Source organism: Choloepus didactylus, chromosome 5, assembly GCF_015220235.1.
Source record: "Choloepus didactylus isolate mChoDid1 chromosome 5, mChoDid1.pri, whole genome shotgun sequence".
In the NCBI taxonomy this organism is placed as follows: Eukaryota; Metazoa; Chordata; class Mammalia; order Pilosa; family Megalonychidae; genus Choloepus; species Choloepus didactylus.
Window position 1 is genome coordinate 150,355,350 of NC_051311.1, and position 19,069 is coordinate 150,374,418.

The 19,069-nt window shown below is 37.2% G+C and overlaps 1 protein-coding gene across 7 annotated transcripts in view; it reads left to right on the forward strand.

Moving 5' to 3' along the window:
* Nucleotides 1–19,069, forward strand: part of SUGCT (succinyl-CoA:glutarate-CoA transferase) — a 769,056-nt gene that overhangs the window by 332,752 nt on the left and 417,235 nt on the right. The gene's annotated exons all lie outside the window — the stretch shown is intronic.

The following is a 19,069-nucleotide window of genomic DNA, read 5'->3' on the forward strand; positions in this document are numbered from 1 at the left end:
GTGTCAAGTGCGCTACACACATTGTCACATTTAACCCTTTTAATCACCATTATATCCATTTTACAGAAAGTCAGTCACATCACGAGTTTGTTGGCTCTTCTAAGCCCCTCTTGTGAATGTTTGTCATGATGTAATTCTGAGTCATTGAAAATGCGAGTTGAGTTATAGGTCATAAAGGATTAATGTTAATTAATTAACGTATTTGATTTCTAAATTATTCCCTTGATGCCAGGTTATGCTTTGTTGAAATCTGTACCAATTTTTCAAGTTTGTCTCAACAAATTGGTCATTCTTTCTCTTTCCTATTTGTTTCAATTTTGTTTGCTCTAAACTTCTCAATTTATAGAACAAGATTTTGTGTTTTTTGCAGATCAAAATTACCACATTTTGAGCTGTTCTTCATAAGGAAAATTTGCTCTCGTTCTGCCAATAAATTAGGGAATTTTTGTTCAAATACCCTATCCTGTCTTTTGAAAAGTCCCGTGTATTTTTGTGCAGAAATAAAATTCTGCTAATTTATTTTTTTTTCTGTCCCCTTTACATTTGGGGATATCAGCATGAATTTCTGTGTCAGCATTCGGTTACCTATTTGCTCTTTCCTGGATTTTAAGCACTTCTTCTCAACACTGGCTTTCCCTCCTCCAGGTGTCAAATGCCTTTCAAATCAATGGGGACTCTGTGTGTGGGGCTGATGTGTAAAGAATGGAGGGAGTTGAGAATTGGGCTCCCCTTCCTTGGTCATTAGTTAAATATAACTCTGATGCTACCACAAGCCCCAGAGACCTCAATCATTAACCTTTCTACACATGAGAATTGTCCATTTATTTCTGCTTTTTGCCCCTCTGTCTCAAACAGTTTTAATTCGTTTAATTCATTGATAGGACTTTTTCCTTTCACACCATGGTTACCAAGTTTAAATAATAGCCACTTGTGAGAAACTTTATCAAAAGCTCTTTGAGAGTCTAAATAAATCATATCCATGCTGTGAGAAGAGTGGATCCCAAGAAAAACACAAAATCTAGGCATACAAATGTCATCTTGTTATTTCCTTGCCAGTCCTTTTTAAACTTCAGGAACCCCCAAACATAGCCATTGGTTTCCTATGTCCCAAAACTTTTTTATTCCTTGCTAAATTCTGTTATAGAATTCTGCTCTGCTATACTTCGAAAGTTAACACGTTTCTGTGTGTGTTATATTTTACAATAATGGACCTGGCTGAAGTTGTGGAACCATGACCCATGACATTCTTTGAAGTTTGCTTTCTAACTACTTGTTGAATCATATTTTGAAAGTTATCACTGTTATGTATATATGTTAAAGTTCACAATAAAAATGCATAGGAAAATAATTCTGCTCTGGAAAGACTTTTAGCACCATCTGTAACAAAGTAACTTCTACTTTTCCTCTTTGAGGTGAAATAAATGATTCTTGCCTCCTTCTTGCTATTCTTAGGCACACATAAGTAGGTCTTTCAACATTTTGGAACCCATAAAGTTTTTGTGTTTTTATCCAGAATTAATAAGGAATAAGGAATCAAACCCCAAGGAAGAGAACAGTGGGTAGTCTTTAAGAGAGAAAATTTGATAGGGGAAGTTGTCTCACCATAGGTACTGCTGTTAAAATAGAGACTGCAGGTACAGCCCTTAGCTGCTTGGAGGCCAGATTTCATGGTCTCTCTGTGTTAGTGTGTTGACATTTCTTGGTGCTCTGTTGTGGTTTGCGATTCTTCTGTCTCTTCCAGCTAAAGTCTCTTCTCCTCCATGGTGGATCAAGTGATGACCAGGGAAGATTAGGATATTGATTCATTTCCATTTATAATCTTGTCATTTGTTTCTTTGATCCGTTAGCACTGTTTAGTACTTGGCTTTCAGAAACCTCTGTGAATGTTTAAGATTTATCATTTTCATTATAGGATTCTATACTTTTAAAGAACTCAACAACTTTAGTGGCTCTCTATTCATTATAGTATTAAATCTAGTCTCTTCAGTCTGACATCCATGACCTTCCACAGACTGACTTCACTTTTCCTTTCCACTATTTCTCCTATTACGTTTCAGTATAAAGCCCCTGCTCTAGCCATACTCCCATTTGTTTTCTGTTTCCCCCTTCTCTGGAATACTTCCCAGGCTTACCATTATTCCACAGTCGTGCTTCAAGGAAATTTCTGTGTCTCCAGGAAACCATCCTCTGATATATATATCTGGTTTCCCACTCAGGTGACAGTGCCCTCAAGAAAGAAGGTCTCCTTTTTGTTCCTGTATCCAATCTATCAGTTATCAAATACAAGCACGATCAACATTAGTGGTTGGTGGGAATGACACTTTTAAGGGCTCTGCTCAACACATTTCTCCTTTCATTCATGGCTAACTCAGAACTTGTGAACCAATTAAAGTTTGTTGTTTAACAATATAGCCACGTTAGTCACTGGCCATGAAAAGGAGGCAGGGGAAAGGAACTGGCATTTAATAGATGCCTAATATATGCCAGATAAGTATTATTAATCCTGTTTTACAGGTGAAAAATCTGAAGTGTAGGGAAGTTAATTTCGAGGTCAGACAGAGAGTGAATAGTTTAGAAATGGGATTCAAAAGGCTAGGCCTTTTCTACTTTATCTTATTGCCTCCCTGAAGTGGCACATGAAATGCTCCTGTGTCTTTGTTTATTGATTCAATTAGTATTTATTGAGCACTTACTATGTAGTTGGGGATAGAGAAGTAAACAAAACAAAATAAGTTGGTGGAAAATATGCAGGGAATGGAATGAGGAGTGCAGAAGGGGCCTGTGCGGGTGGCTGTAGCATCTAGGCTGGGTCAGGGAGGGCCTTTCTGATGAAGTGACCTGTGAGCAGAGGCCTGTGGGAAATGAGAGAGGGAGAAGCACTCTAGGCTGAGGGCAATGGTTGGGGAGCTGAAGGAGTAGCAAAGAGGACACTGAGCCTGGAGCACAGGGAGCAAGGCAGAGAGTGGTTGTAGGTGGGGGCATAGAGTGGGGGGAGGTGGCAGGTGGATTATGTTGTGAAAGTCAGGATAAACCATACAAGAGTAGTTTCCTAAACTTGTGAAGTAAAGGAATTTGTGGGATCGTAAAATGAGTTTGCTTACCAGCAAACTCCATTTCCTCTCTAACCTGATGAGACATCTTGAAGGGATTTCTCTACCTGGTAGAGAGTTCCAAGTATTCTATCACTTGACGTCAACAAGGCATCCCAAAGAGACTAGAGGGCTCAGTTTAAATGGTGTATGTTTCATGTTCATCAATTCATTCATTCATTCATGTATCTTTCTCTCACTCATTTATTCAGTAAATATTTATCAAACACCTAGTATGTGACAGGTATTGTTCTGAACACAAGAATATAGCATTAAAAAGCAAACAAAACTCCCTGCTCTCCTGGTACTTTCGTTAGGGTTACCCTAACAAACTCTCTAAAATGCATGTTTTTTTAAAAACCTCCCATGAAAACTTTTGTTTGGACGAGCCTATGAAGTTAGTTTTCCCAGTTCCCCCTCTTGTCCATAAGCCGTCTTGTTAATTATGTTTTTTTTTTGGCCTTGTTGCTATAGATTCTACTTTTTTTCTGTTTGTTTGTTATTGATATTTGTTATTGCTAACCCATACTGCTGTTAAAAGCAAATTTATTAACTACAGTCTATTTGATTTGAGTCTTTGACATTAAATTTATATGGAGTAAAATCCTAATACTTAAGCGTGTAATTCATTGAGTTTTGAACACTGTAGACATGCTCATGTCATCTGCATACTCATCTTCCCTGAAGGTTCTCCCACACCCCTTCCCAATCTCTAGATGCTACTGTTTAATTTCACTTTTCTAATAACTAATTTGTTAAAAATTTTTACAAACACTCCCAGTTCCCTCATCCTTCCATCCCCCTGTAACCTCTATTATACTTTCTATTATCTCTGTGAATTTGCTATTTCTAGATATCATACACTATTTGTCCTTAAGTGCTTTGCTTATTTTACTGGGCATATGTTTTCAAGGTTCTTCTATGTTGCAGCATGTCTCATAACTTCGTTTTTTTCTTATGGCCAAATAATATCCCACTGTGTGTCTGTAGAACATTCTGTTTTTTTCATTCACTTGTTCATGGGCACTTGGGTTGTTTCCACCTTTTGGCTATTGTGAATCATGCTGCTATTAACACTGATATACAATCATCTGTTTGAGATCTTATGCAATTATTTTACCCTGCTTTGCTTGTTCATTTCTATAGTAAAAGCATATTTTCAGTTATAACTGTATTACGAAGTGAGCATGCCATTTTTAGGCCTGTTTTCTTTTTTTAAACATTTCAGTATAAATACTTTCCTTTAATGCTCTTAGACACTTTCCTCAACCCATATATATATATATATATATATATATATATATATATATATATTTATTTATTTTTAAAATTTTTATTGGGATTGTTCAGATACCATACAATCATCCAAAGATCCAAAGTGTACAATCAGTTGCCCCTGGTATCCCCATACAGCTGTGCATCCATAGCCATACTTAATTTTTGTTCAATTTTTAGAAGCTTTTCATCACTCCAGATAAGAAATAAAGTAAAAGATGAAAAAAGAAAAAAGAAAAGGAAACTCGAATCTTCCCATGTCGCTAACCAACCCCCCTCAATTGTTGACTCATAGTGTTGGTATAGTACATTCGTTACTGTTTATGAAAAAATGTTGAAATACTACTAACTGTAATATATAGTTTGCAATAGGTATATATTTCTTCCCTATATGCTCCTCTATTATTAACTTCTAACTGTATTGTCATACATTTGTTCTGGTTCATGGAAGAGATTTCTAATATTTGTACAGTTAATCATGGACATTGCCCACCATAGGATTCAGTTTTATGCATTCCCTTCTTTTGATCTCCAGCTTTCCTTCTGGTGACATATATGACTCTGAGCTTCCCCTTTCCACCTCATTCACGCACCATTCAGCACTGTTAGTTATTCTCACATCTTGCTACCAACACCTCTGTTCATTTCCAAACATTTAAGTTCATCCTAGTTGAACATTCTGCTCATACTAAGCAACCGCTCCCCATTCTTAAGCCTCGTCCTATATCTTGGTACCTTATATTTCATGTCTGTGAGTTTACATATTATAATTAGTTCCTATCAGTGAGGCCCTGCAATATTTGTCCTTATGTGTCTGGCTTATTTCACTCAGTATATTGCCCTTGAGGTTTTGTCATCAACCCATTTTTTTTTAATATGGTTTTGTTCACACACTGTACATTCTATTCTAAGTAAATAAACAATGGTTCTCTGTATGGTCATATATTTATGTGTTCACCACCTTCACCACTATCTATATAAGGGCATCTACATTTCTTCCACAAGGCAGGAGGGAGAGTCAAAGAAGGTAGAGAGGCAAAAGAAAGAGGAAGAAAAATGACAGCTAGGAAGCAGCAAAAGGAAAAATAACCTTAAATCAAAGCAGAGTAAAGAGACAACACCACCAATGTCAATTGTCTAACATGTCTCCCCTATCCCCCCCTCTTATCTGCGTTTACCTTGGTATATTGCCTTTGTTACATTAAAGGAAGCATGATACAATGATTCTGTTAGTTACAGTCTCTAGTTTACATTGATTGCATCCCTCCCCCAATGCCTCCCCATTTCTAACACCTTGCAAGGTTGACGTTTGGTTGTTCTCCTTCGTAAAAGAACATATTTGTACATTTTATCACAATTGTTGAACACTCTAGATTTCACCAAGTTACACAGTCCCAGCCTTTATCTTTCCTCCTTTCTTCTGGTGTCTCACATGTTCCCAACCTTCCTCTCTCAACCATATTCATAGTTATCTTTGTTCAGTGTAGTTACATTGCTGTGTTACCATCTCCCAAAATTGTGTTCCAAACCACGTACTCCTGTCTTCTCCTATCACTCTGTAGTGCTCCCTTTAGTATTTCCTGTAGGGCAGGTGTCTTATTCACAAAGTCTCTCATTGTCTGTTTGTCAGAAAATATTTTGAGCTCTCCCTCATATTTGAAGGACAGCTTTGCTGGATATAGGATTCTTGGTGGGCAGTTTTCCTCTTTCAGTATCTTAAATATTTCACAACACTTCCTTCTTGCCTCCATGGTTTCTGCTGAGAGATCCACACATAGTCTTATTAAGCTTCCTTTGTATGTGATGGATTGCTTTTCTCTTGTTGCTTTCAGGATTCTCTCTTTGTCTTTGACATTTGATAATCTGATTATTAAGTGTCTTGGCATAGGCCTATTCAGATGTATTCTGTTTGGAGTACACTGTGCTTCTTGAATCTGTAATTTTACGTCTTTCATAAGAGATGGGAAATTTTCATTAATTATTTCCTCTATTATTGCTCCTGCCCCTTTTCCCTTCTCTTCTCCTTCTGGTACACCAATGATATGTACCTTCTTGTACTTTGTTTCATCTTTAAGTTCCCGGAAACGTTGCTTATATTTTTTCATTCTTTTCTCAATCTGCTCCTTTGCTTGTATGCTTTCAGGTGTTTTGTTCTCCATTTCCTGAGTGTTTTCTTCTGCCTCTTGAGATCTGCTGTTGTATGTTTTCATTGTGTCTTTCGTCTCTTGTGTTGTGCCTTTCATTTCCATAGATTCTACTAGTTGTTTTTTTTAACTTTTGATTTCTGCCTTATGTATGCCCAGTGTTCTCTTTATAGCCTCTATGTCTTTTGCGATATCTTCTCTAAACTTTTTGAATTGATTTAGCATTAGTTGTTTAAATTCCTGTATCTCAGTTGAAGTGTATGTTTGTTCCTTTGACTGGGCCATAACTTTGTTTTTCTTAGTGTAGATTGTAATTTTCTGTTGTCTAGGCATGGTTTCCTTGGTTACCCCAATCAGGTTTTCCCAGACCAGAACAGGCTCAGGTCACAGAGGGAAGAAATACTCAGTATCTGGTTTCCCTGAGGGTGTGTTTTAGAATATTGGTTCCTGTGATGCCTCAGGTCACTGTGCTTTTCTGCCCAGCAGGTGACGCCTGTTAGCCTATTAATTCTTGACTGGTGTGAGGAGGTGTGGCCGTGTTCCCCCAGGCTCTGGGGTCTTGTTCTGAATGGAAAAGGCCCCACCCCTTTCCTCTTAGAGAAGATAGATCCCACTAGGGGAGGTCATTAGCATTTCAGTGATCTCTCTCTCTGCTTGTGCTATCTCCACCCTTCTTTGAGTCACAGCACTGGGAACTGTAATGGCTGGGGCTTTCTCCACTGAGCCAAAAAAGAAACAGTCTCCTTCAGACCTAGTCCAAGGCGACCCTCCGGCTCTCCAAGGTCAGTTGTCACCCAAAGCCTCCGTCTGTTTTTTGGGGTTTCGTACCTGTAGTGAGTTCACACTCGCTACTTAAAACCTCATTTGGAGCTCAGCTGAGCTATATTTGCTTGCTGGGAGAGAGCTTCTCTGTGGCACCACGAGGCTTTGCAGCTCGGGCTACGGGGGAGGGATCTCCTGATTTGGATCAGCAGGTTTTACTTACAGATTTTATGCTGTGTTGTCGGGCATTCCTCCCAATTGGGTTGGTGTATGATGAGTGGACGGTCTCGTTTGGCCCTCTGCAGTTATTCTGGATTATTTACTAGTTGTTTCTGGTTTTTTTTAGTTGTTCCAGGGGGACTACTTAGCTTTCACTCCTCTCTATGCTGCCATCTTCCCCGTCTCCATATATTTATTTTTTCAACCATGAAATATGTAAAAATGTCGAGGGAATTTGCACTGAATATGCACTGAATTTGCACTGCAGATAACTTTAAAAATAAATTCTGCATTTGTAATTTAGTAATGATGGACTCACCAAGTTTATTTGAAAATTCATCACACCTTATACCCAATTTGATACCCAGAAATGACAGCAAAAGGCATTTATGCATTTTTACTAATTCTGATCTCCTAAATTACACATGAATTTCCTTTTGTGTTTCAAATCTCCTTTCCGAAGTATTTTTCCTGAGTAATTTTTGAGTACTTCCTTGCTCATTGTAAGCAGTCATTTAAATATTTTAGAATCAGGTGATTCCCTTTGCATTCTCCTGTGGAATTCACAGACTATTTTGAAAGCGCCTACCAGGAATGTCAGTCACTTACATCACTGCTCTGTTATTCTTGCTAAATGCAGTTTGATGCTTCTCTCTGAGAGCTATGAGCCTCATTCAGGACGGCAGCTACATGTTTTTGTCATCAGCTGGGTTTTCCACAGCCAGCACATGTCCCCTGAAGGGCTCTCAGGTGTTACTATTCCCCAACCTTGGCCATGAGCAAGACTTTTTTTTTTTTTTTTTTTTTTTTTTTTAATTTAAAGGTGGAAGACTTTCCCCCGAGCTTGCCATTTTAACCCGGGTTTGCAGAAACTCTGTTTACCCAGCTGCTAACTCTGAAAACCAGGCAGAGCTGAAGCAGATGAAGAGTCCCCAGCTACAACGCAAAATAGGGGATATAAAGGAGACTAATCCGGGGCCTGTTAAAACAAACTTCTTTGCAATGCTAAGGAGAAACAAACTCTCAGACCTGTGCTGCACACATACTGGATCAGCATTTTTGCAATAGTTAGGACCCCAAGAGAGAGATCGAGAGTTGTGATGTGTGTTGAAACTGAGAGAATAAAAATGATGTATTAGTGGCTGGGGAGGAATAACAGGAAGAAAAGAAATGACAATGAAGGAAAATAGAAATGATGGAAAGAATAGAAATAAAATGCATTTTATTCCTCCCTCTTCCTCTCTTAATCAACACTTATCAGCCACTGATTGTATATACTGGCCCTGCAGATACAAAGATCAAAGTGAAGTTATGGACTCTGGAGAAGCCCATGGTCTAAATGGAAAGCAAACAAGTGAACCAATGATTTAAATAGTGTGTGTGAAGTGCTGGGGTAACCATAGCTAAACACTGGGTGCCAGGGTAGCCCAGAGAAAGGGTGACCCCCTCAAACTCAGCAAGGACGGAGGGCTTCATGGAGACAGTGCCGTATGAAATGAGTCTTAAAAGATAAGTAGAATTGGACAGGTGGAGACAAAAGGGAATACTGAATTGAGTGTAAATTTTATGGCAAGAAAAAAGAAAATAAACAAGGGGGAAGGAAAGAGTACCTTGGAGAGAAACTGATAGCAACTTTTAAATTGCTTTTTGAAAAATGCTACAAATGGAGAGCAAATGTGTGTCAATATAGTTCTAGTGAAGGCATTCCTAAAATGTTGGTTACAGCAAGTCTTCGTAAATAATACTAACTGCATTAAATAAGCTTACCTTTTAAAGGACTGAGGCCATTTCTTTAGTAAATAAATAATTCCTTTTGGTTTCGAAAGATCTGATTTTCTTAAATTAGGCTCTGAGGTAAGTAATGAATATTCCCTTTTTTTCAGGATTTACTGCCTTAAAATACTGTGAAATTAAATGCCCCACTGCAGGGCCTTCTAGACAGAAGTGCTAAACCAATATTTGTTGAACTGAACTAAGTTTATTGAAGATCTCAGTCTAATCTGATCATTTCCAAAATTTGGCATCAAACTATTTTTAATAGGCTTGTGCTTAATATTGGAGAATAGAACACAGAGCATTGCTTGGCTGTTGATGGAAGGGATTGTAATTGCCTACATTTAATTCTAATTTTTAAAAAAGACATCTTGATGCTGTTATGGAAATTTGATCATGCCTAGGTCTTTCAGGGACGCTTCACAGCTTTAAGGCTAAAGTTTAAATTATTTACCTTAACACATGTAATCACATCTCTGTCATCTTTGCTCCAGCTGCACAGAACACTTGCAATTCCTAATAATGCATCATGGCCTTGTAATCCTGTGTGTCTTCCAACATTGCTTTTTTCATCTCTCTGGCACCTACTAGCCCTATATAATGCATACAAGGTTCTGGTCTTGTGTAGCATAATTGCTCCTTTCTCTGTTTCTGCATGAAAGCATCTATTGCATTCAACTGTCCTTTACCTCTTCCTCCTTGACAAGGCTGTAATTGCTTAAGGGAGAAGCTGTGTTTCCTTTGAGTTTCATTTCTAGTATCTGTTGGGTATCTGACAATGAGTAAATGTTCTTTCAGTAAGTGAAAGCATGAACCAGTGATGGGCAAAGCTACGAAGTTTGGCAGAACTGGACAAAGGGAAAAGAGGAAAGAGCCCCAATGTCAAGTCCTACAAAACAAAGGGATGTGAGCACAGGTAGTCAGAAATCAGGACTTTTTCTAAACTAACCAAGGAGCATTGTAATATGATAGAATACCAGAAGACCTGAATTTGACCCCTGAGGATTCCACTGACTGGTTTTGTGGTCTTGAGCAACTTATCTGATTGCTCTGAGCCTTAGGTTCTCATATATAAAATATATCTCATATATATCATGCAATGCCTGTATCACAATGAGAATTAAAAACAAAAATAAAGCAGAACAGGCATGAAAAGAAGGTAACCCAGTGCTTAGTAGATTTTAGGAGAATCTCAATTTTTGAGAATTGTGTTACAGTTCCCCATTTTTTTTTTTTTTTACCATCAAAGATCGCATGTAATTTTTCTGTTCACGAACCCCATGTTTTTGAGAGATTTTTCTCTGCTAAACTGTAATTGTTATATGAGTTAACTTCCACAATTTTTATTTAGTAAAGTTCTATATAACTGCCAATTAGAAATCCTAGTTAGGATGCTAGCATTATTGCACTGATTTGATTGAATTCTAGTAAAAATTCAGTTGACGTGGATGGCCTCGTTGCAGGCAAATAAATGATTTCTGTTCAACTTTTTGAAAAATTAAAAGTAGCTCAAAGGTTTAGGAATACATTTAATTTTGTAATATTTTCCTAATTAAAGCTATGAATAGGGCTCAGTTTTTAAAAAAAAAACCCTAAGTGGACCTAACTAACCCATATTCTATTTCCTTTCAAGAGACCCTTGTTTCCCAATGTGGGCAATGAACTTGGAACTGTGAACACTTTACTAAGTTATTTGTTCCTTGCATTTGTGGCTGTGCTTTCATAAAGAATGAAACACTTTTCATGTGTTTCTTTGTTGCTATGCTGTGCTAATGTCCTCTCTGAAAAGCTGTATCCATACAGGCGTTTGAACTCGTCTGCAAAATGCATCCATGGTTTCTCCTATGTCATTTTCATGGTAACCTTTCCAAAGTTTGCTTTTGACGGGTATCCTTTCCTTTCCTTAAAGTTTATTTTACTTCTCTGTTAAATAACATTGATAATTTCCTTAATCTTCATTCTTAACAGAAAATAAAAGTATCTCATTTAGGTTCTAACCGAGCTGTCTCTTATCCCTTCCCCATTTCCCCGTTCCTAACTCCCCATGTCATTCCCCCACCTCCACCTCCCTGCTCCTATCCTGTTGTCTACAGTTTGAACTGTTTTAAAGTTAAACAGCCAGTGGATGTTGTGTATGACCTTCTTAGTTGGGTTTCACTTATATTCATGAAGGCTTCGTTGAAGACATGGTTTGCTTAGACAATAGGGAGAATTTTTGTCAGTGGCCACCTAGTGGTATTATTTAGAAGGGGCTAGAAAGGACTTGTATTCCATGGGAAATAACTCTTCCTTACCTATAATTTGCCAATTTCAGAAATTTTGCAATTATAGATTTGTGTTTTTGACTGCAAAGTTTGTTCACTCTTAAGCCTCAAACCGCATAAGGAGTGTTTTAATGCTTTTTTGCTCTTTTCCTCAGCTCTCTTCCTCTGTCGAGATTTTAATGGGGGGAAGTGGGGAAAATCCTGAAAGCAGTGAATGTCTTAGGTGGGTGAAAAGTTCCAGAATGAACAGCTGGGAGCATCAGGAGCCCCAGAGATTAAATTCCCCTTCCAGATACTTTTGCCCTGGGCTGGAAGGCTCTGGAACTCTCTTTTAATGCTGACTAATTCCTCCCTCGCTAGCTGGCAACCATAGACTCTCCCATGTCTACGTGTTTTCAATATACATAGAGAAACTTATTGTTTCTTCCATCTTCCAACTTTTGTGATGGTTGTTGTAAGTCTCTTCTTCCTTATTGTCCCACTGTAAAATCTTTTCTTCCAGCCTCCCCCCCCTTCTTCTCTTAGCATCTTATGAGGTTGCATTTTATGTGATTTATCTATATCCTCAACCTCCATGTTTAGTTTATTGTAAGCTTCTTTCATCCCCTTTCTCCCCCTTATGTTTTGAACCCTATCGTTGTAGGTTTATCTGGCTTCTGCTGCAGAAGGGCTGATTTTGGATAAGTGGATCTGACATTCGGTGAAGGTCACATTTGTTTTCTTATGTATCTTGTGGCAGTTCTGCCATTATCGGCTAGTAGATGGTCCCTTGTAAAATGTCCATATTTTATGTGGTACATTTTCTGAAAGTTAGTTATTTGGAGGTAGATTTAAGTGGCTATGTTCTGTTACTACAAAATCAGCCTGGAGGGAAAAAGAAGGAGAGAAACACAGCCCCGGAATTCATCCCTTTGGCTTACAGAATGCAAAGGGAACTGCTGTAACTCCAAACAAGCTCCTCGTGACCAGGGCTCTTTCCACCCTGTTAAGAGAATTCTTTGTGACTGAGAATCAAATGATGTCCTAAGTGAGTCAGGATAGAATGGAATGTCATCCTCCTCCCTCCCGCTTCCCCCCTCCTGTTTTTTCTTTTTTCTTTTTCTTTCCAGAAAGGCTATAAACCATTCCACACTGCCTTTTAGTAGAAAGAATTAGGTGGTAGTGGTAGAATATTTATATATGTGTATAGAGAGCAGGGTTGGGGAGGGGGTGATGGTGGTGGGAGGGATTCCATAAACTCTGTTTCCCTGGATAAAACATTTAATCCTCTTGTTTCTCCATGGAAACTTAATGCATATTTTTAGATTTATAGAATGTTAGAGTCCTAAACATGTGGGGAACTGGATAGGACTTTGGATATCATTGAATTTAACCCCTTCCTAAGTATGAGAACTTTTGAATTTAATAGCGTCATGGGCCAAAGATCCCTTTAAATCCAGTGGGAGACTCCACAAAGCCAACTCTAAATGCCTTCTTTTGGGGAAGGTGTAGCTGCAGTTCTCCAGACTTTTCTGGCTGACCTTGTTTTGCTCTTGACTTTCAAGTTGGGTAGAGAATCTACAGTTTGACATGATCTCCTAATACCCTGATTTGCTCTTCAAACTCTGACTCATTCCTGCCTGTCCGATTTCTTACCTACTTTTGGTCTAAACTGGAGTTCTAGTTGGCATCTCCTTTGTCCCCACTTGGGCCTTATTCTTCAAAGGCCTTGCATGGGACTTTGATCTGGCATCACCTGATGTTTCTAGTAAGAACTGACTCCATCTCCCTTCCAGTGCCGACAGCTGACATCTCTGCTAAGTCTGGATTTCCACCAGCTGTCCAGCATCCTGGAACATTCTGTGGTGACCATCTGCTCCTGGCCATCCTCACCTGAACAATCCATAGGAGTTTTGGCAAGCTGCTCTATGCTTCGATCGCCAGACTCGACCTACCTTAGTTCAAGTTTAAAATGTTTCCCCATTTCGCACAACTCACTAGTGAGGCTCAAATTGGAATCTCCTGATTATCACAATACTCATGGATTGAATAATTTCTTATTCCCACTTTCTCTAACTACAAATTTTATATTTATAGTTATCCTAGCTAGGAAAAGAAAAGAAGTGAACATTCTCCCTCCCTCCCCCACTTTCTTCTCCCATATGCACACACCCACACACACACACATTAATTTAATCTTCCAATTTATCTATTTATATTTCCCTTTCTTAATGATTTTTCTTTCCTCTATTGTGAATTGTTTTTCTTTTCTCATTTGCTAACTTTGGAAAAAAAAAGAAAAATCCAGACATTGGAATGTCTGAGTTTATTTAAGTCTGAGTACTCTGTTCAATTTAATGAAGGGAAATGAGGAAGGAAAACCGAAATGCTGGCCTGGATCTTTGGGACTGTGGGATTGGCCACTTTTGGTGGCCGTTGCTATGTACTGTATCTGGAAAATAAGAGGAGATAATGGTTCCAGGCTATCTTTAAACACATCAAGGTATCTTTCTAAAATATAGAAATTTAGAACTATTAGAAAATCAGGGAGAAATTGTGAAAAACTTAATTATTGTATAATGATTTAACATATTATCTAAAATATATGTAGAAATTTTTGAAGATTTATTTAGTATAATTGATGAGGTTGAAGTAGTAGATCTATAGTATATGTCATATTCTACTAACAGAGAGAATATACTGCTTACTCATGAATATGAAACATTTGCAAACATTGGCCAGTACTAGGCTATAAAGAAAACCTTAGCAAGCTTCAGAAAAGAAAAACTAACTACAATGAAATAAATTTAATTATACAGATATACATATAACTATAAAACACCTTGTTGAATAGCACCTATTAGTTAACAAACCATCCTAAAATTTCTTGCTTTAAAATGAGGGTCAGCAAATTTTTTCTATAAAGGACTAGATAGTAAATATTTTAGGCTTTGGGGACCATATGGTCTATGTCACAGCTACTCAATTCTATTTGTAGTGCAAAAACAACCATAGATAATATGTGAGTATGACTGTGTACCAATAAAACTTTATTTATGAACTCTGATGTTTGAATTTCATGTAATTTCCATGAATCATGAAATAGTCTTCTTTTGATTTTTTTCCAACCATTTAAAAATGTAAAATCATAGTTTTAGCCCAAGGGCCATACAAAAACAGGTGGTAGGTTAGATTTGGCACCTGGGCTATAGTTTGCCAGCCTGTTTTGCAACAATGGTGACTTATTATTTCTCTAGATTCTGAGAGTTGGCTGGGTGGGTTCTGCTGGATTTGTGGTGGTTTCAGCTGGATGGTTAGCTGGGCTGGAAGGTGTAGGATGGCCTCACCCACATGTCTGCTTAATGCTGGCTGTGGACTACATGGAGTTACTTGGCTTTTCTCCTCATGGCTTCTCATCCTTCAGTAGGCTAGAGGGACTTTCTAACATGGTAGTCTTGAAGCACTTTTCAAAGGGCAAAGGCAGAAGATATAAGGCCTCTTGAGGCTTGGACTCCAGAACTTGTGCAATGTATTTTCCACCACATTTTATTGTCAAAATAAGTCACGAGGACAGCCCAGATTTGATGTGAAAACAAATAGTTTATTTATTTAGAGAACTTCTTACAAATCCTAGTATTTTAATGTATATTATGAATATCTATGGAGAAATGTAGCAAAGAGTGATTTCCAAACTTATGTGACCAGAGAAACATCCTTTCTACTTCCTATTCCATTAACCCCAACTCCTATTAACAAGGAGTTAATAGGACTCTTGAACACGGCTTGAGGAATTGGGGTATATAATCTAATATCATTTAAGAATATAGATACTAAAATAGAATCAGATAGAATCTAGTGATATATAAAGGAATAAGCCACTGCAATGAAGCAGAATTCATCTCAGGTATAGAGGTTGTAGTAGATTTAGGAAGCTGAACTTGCATAAGAATTCTGAGTTTTCACTGTTGTACTGGACTGGAGTAGAGTTATGTGGTTCTTAGACTGGAATGGAGTATTTTAATGCTAGAACAAAAGGACTATGCATTCATTACTTAAGTTGTATTGGAAAGGCTATAGGATCTTCCCAAGAGCTTATCTAGGGTTTAGGAAAGACTAAATGCAGAGAGTGGGTTGGAAGTTGGAAAAAAAAATAAAGTTGGTGTCTGAATGCACACCTTCATGTTGTTCACTAATTTGGTTACCTTTATTAGACTAAAAAAAGTTCTAAAATATAATACTAAACATAATACTAAAATAATAATACTTAAAACTTTAGAACTAATCAAATCAAGCAATCAAGCATGTGCTCAAATATAAAATCATTGCACAGAGAGCTGTACCTTCCTATATAATCCAAAAATGTAATTAAAAGAGATTCCATGCATGGTTGATAGCATCAACATCAACATGAAAATACATATTAATAATGGTAACAAGATATGTATGAGACTTACATGGGGAAACTATAAAACTGTCTTGGCAAGGAAAATGAAATATTGTAAAGATGTCCATTTTTCTCATATTAATACTTTAACAAAATTCCAAACACCATTTCAACAGGTTTATTTTTGGAATTTAACAATTTCTAAAGTTTATCTTCAAAAAACAAAAGACTACATGAAGGTTTAAAAACTATTGGAGATAACAATCCCTAATACACATTAGAACATACTCTGTTACACCACCATAAATAACACTGAAAAATAACAAAGGGGAATATATTTACAACAATAACTTCAGATAATGGCAGTTATTTTACAAAGAGAACATTCAAGTAGATTGGGAGAAATCACAATCACCTCAGAAGATTAACTTGAAGGAATAATTCATAAAAGCTGATATTCTAATATCAAATTAATGTATGAAAAAGTATTCAACTTTACTTGTAATTAAAGATATAAAAATAAAATGGCTGACATATGCTCTATCTATTCTTAATTGTTCAAATATTTATAAAGCATAAATAATAATTAATATTGTCTAATGCATAGTAAGCCATCTAAGTTGATATGCTGCTGGGGAGAAGGCAATTGGACAACAGGCATACAGAGCCTTAAAGTGTTCATTCTTAGTGACCCAGTAATTCTATTTCAACATATTCCTTCTTGACAGTCCCAATAAATCTCCTTGGAAGAATCAAGATAAAGACAATGATATGTGCACAATTGCAGAGTTGTTCACCATAGTGAAATGCCTCAAAGCAAATACCTAAACATCTAGCATTAGGGAAATCATTAAGTAAATACTTACTTTGGAATATTGTGCATTAACTAAAAATTAAGTTTACTGAGAAGTTTTCATAGCAAGGGAAATGTTTATTTTTTAATACTAATTTGGAAAGCCGATTTTATAAACTGTTAACCAAAAAAAAAAAAAAAAGCCCGAAAATGAACTATGACAAAATATTAATTGTGGTTGCCTCTGGGTAGTAGAATTATGGGTGATATCTGTTTTTACATTCTTCTATTTCTCTCCACTTTCCAAATTTTCTGGTATGAACATCTTAGTAATAAATTGATAAAACTAATATGACGTGATATATACCCATTTTTATGAAAGCAAAACATAATTCAAAAAACGAAATTCCGTGCTCCTACCTTATTGGTAAACATACCTGGTGATTTTATCCTGAGCCTTTTGTCTTTGAGGGTCAAAAGTAGCACAGCAAATATAGGTCAAAGTAAGGTAAGACGTTAATGTTTTTAAGGAAACACATCCTGTTGTTTAGTTTGTGTTCTTAACTTTTACTCGACAAGAATATCAAAGGTATTTTTGATTATTTTCTAATGATTATCCAAACTCTGAATAACTGTCTAAATTTTTATAATTCCTTATACATTTTGCTTGTTTTCAGTTGTAGTTTTCTCCATTATAGATTTGTTGAGAAAGTGTGTCCTTTTTGTTTTCCTTCCTTTGACTTCTTATGGGAGGGAAAGGGTAATCTGAGGTAAGAGAGAAAAAGACCATGTCTCTTGTTTGTGTGCTGCAAAGCTATTCATTTTTCAGTGGGAGAGAATGTTTTGATGAAACACAGTCTACCAATGACTTCTTCCATAAGTAGCAGAATCCACTAACAATTTATGCATGCTTTTTGTGGTTGTTTACTGTATTGTTCAATAAAACTTACATCCTTATTTTAACAGTAACCAGATGAAGCATCTTAAAGCAACATGTACAGGAAAAAGCTGTACATTTGAAAAACATAAATAATTTTATATCATTGGTTACCTTTTTTTCCTTACTAAATCTATAACTTTATCCACACTACAATAATAGTAGAATATGACATTTGATTATTAAAAATATTGTTTTTCAGTATAATAAAATAACTAAAAGTAAGATTGTATTTAGGGTATTTTCTTAAGTAAGATTTGTTTCTTCCCAAGAAGTTTCTAAGTATGAATTATTCATTTTATAAGATAGCAGCACCCTAGTATTACTGACTTCTCAGCACCTCTTCAAAGTGCTCCTGGAGTTGGAAGACTATGACTGTGAGCCTCAAATGCAGTAACCAGAGGAAAACAAATGGTGGCATAATTTAACCAAGGAAAAGAAATGGCTTTCCAGTTTGCCAGCCCATTTTGATTCATATAAATGCCAATAAATCCCTTTGGGCATTTCCAAAAAAGAAAATGAATTTAGGAACTCACCCCTCTCAGAAAATATTCTTTATACCCTTTAGTTTCTGACTTGAGTGAGAGGGGAGAAAGAGAATGAGCCCGTTTTATAGTTTGGTGCTGGGAATGCGGGGGTGGGTGGTGCGGTGGGCAAAGATCTAAATGCTACTCATGTTATGGTGATTAAATTTAAGAGAATCAGTCCAGCTCCTTTTTTATTTCCCATGTCATGCTCTAGTTAATCTTATAAGACAAAACAATAAAAGAATGTATAATTAATGCCAGAGCTATCTAGGATATACCTAAAAAAAGAAATTACTCTTAAAGTAATTAAATTTGGTAATTATTTAATTACTTAAAGTTAGCAGAAGATTTAAGAATAATTCAAAACCAGCCTAGGGTGGTAACTTAATATGAATTTTCCCCAAAGCGGACCCTGAGCCAGGGACTTGGATACAGATCGTTCATCTGAGATGTGATCCCAGGAGCCCAAATGAGCAAGGGGAGAGGTGAGGCAGAGAAGGGTGTGTCGATGAGCAGGTTATTACTGTGGGCATTTGGGGCTCCATGGTGCTGGGAACTCTCTGGGAAACTGTGTGGAATAAGTGTCAGAATCATCTCATCAGGCAATGGGGATGCTGGGGCATTTACCCACCAACTACCATCTCCCAGTGCTTGAGGGCTGCACCTCCAGGGTGCAAACTCCCTGGTATTTGGAGCAAGGTCACATGCAAAGAAGAGTGTCAGGTATTTGAGATGGGAAGAGGTCAGCAGGTCGGAACCTTGTCTAGCTGCTGTAGAACATAGATTGGGGAAGGGGTGTGGGCTGGGACATCCGCAATTTCTGCAGCTGTTGGTGTCAGAGGACAAGGAAGGCTGAGTGCAATAGTGGTTGACATAAGTTGAAGCTCGAATTAGATTGCTCAGCTTTCAGTATCTGACCTGTC